We start from the raw sequence: 325 nt of genomic DNA on the forward strand, positions 1-325 counted from the left end.
AGAAGAGCTAGCTAACCTGTCTTCAACAATTACATTAATTACATTTGAAAAGTAAATCTCTGCTCTTTGGAAGTAATTTCTTCATGTACTTTGGAGGGAAGAGGGCTACATATATCCAAAACTATAGTATATTCAGTTTCATGTCTCAGTTCTCTACTGAATCTACCATGCTGCTTGTTTTCATTTTGTACATATGAAGAACAGAAGTTTAAAAGCATGTATTAAAAACAACAACAACAACAATAAAATGCCTAGGAGCCTGTCTTTTTGTCCTTAATTCCCAGGTAGTTTTTCTTAATAGTACTTCTTTTTTACTTTTTTTTTT

The 325-nt window shown here is 31.4% G+C and overlaps 1 protein-coding gene across 5 annotated transcripts in view; it reads right to left on the minus strand.

Annotated features, from left to right (window-relative positions):
* The window catches only part of LETM2 (leucine zipper-EF-hand containing transmembrane protein 2), a 20,858-nt gene that overhangs the window by 4,644 nt on the left and 15,889 nt on the right, over positions 1–325 (minus strand). The gene's annotated exons all lie outside the window — the stretch shown is intronic.

The sequence above is a fragment of the Bison bison genome, unplaced genomic scaffold, assembly GCF_000754665.1.
Source record: "Bison bison bison isolate TAMUID 2011002044 unplaced genomic scaffold, Bison_UMD1.0 scf7180017864105, whole genome shotgun sequence".
NCBI lineage: Eukaryota > Metazoa > Chordata > Mammalia > Artiodactyla > Bovidae > Bison > Bison bison.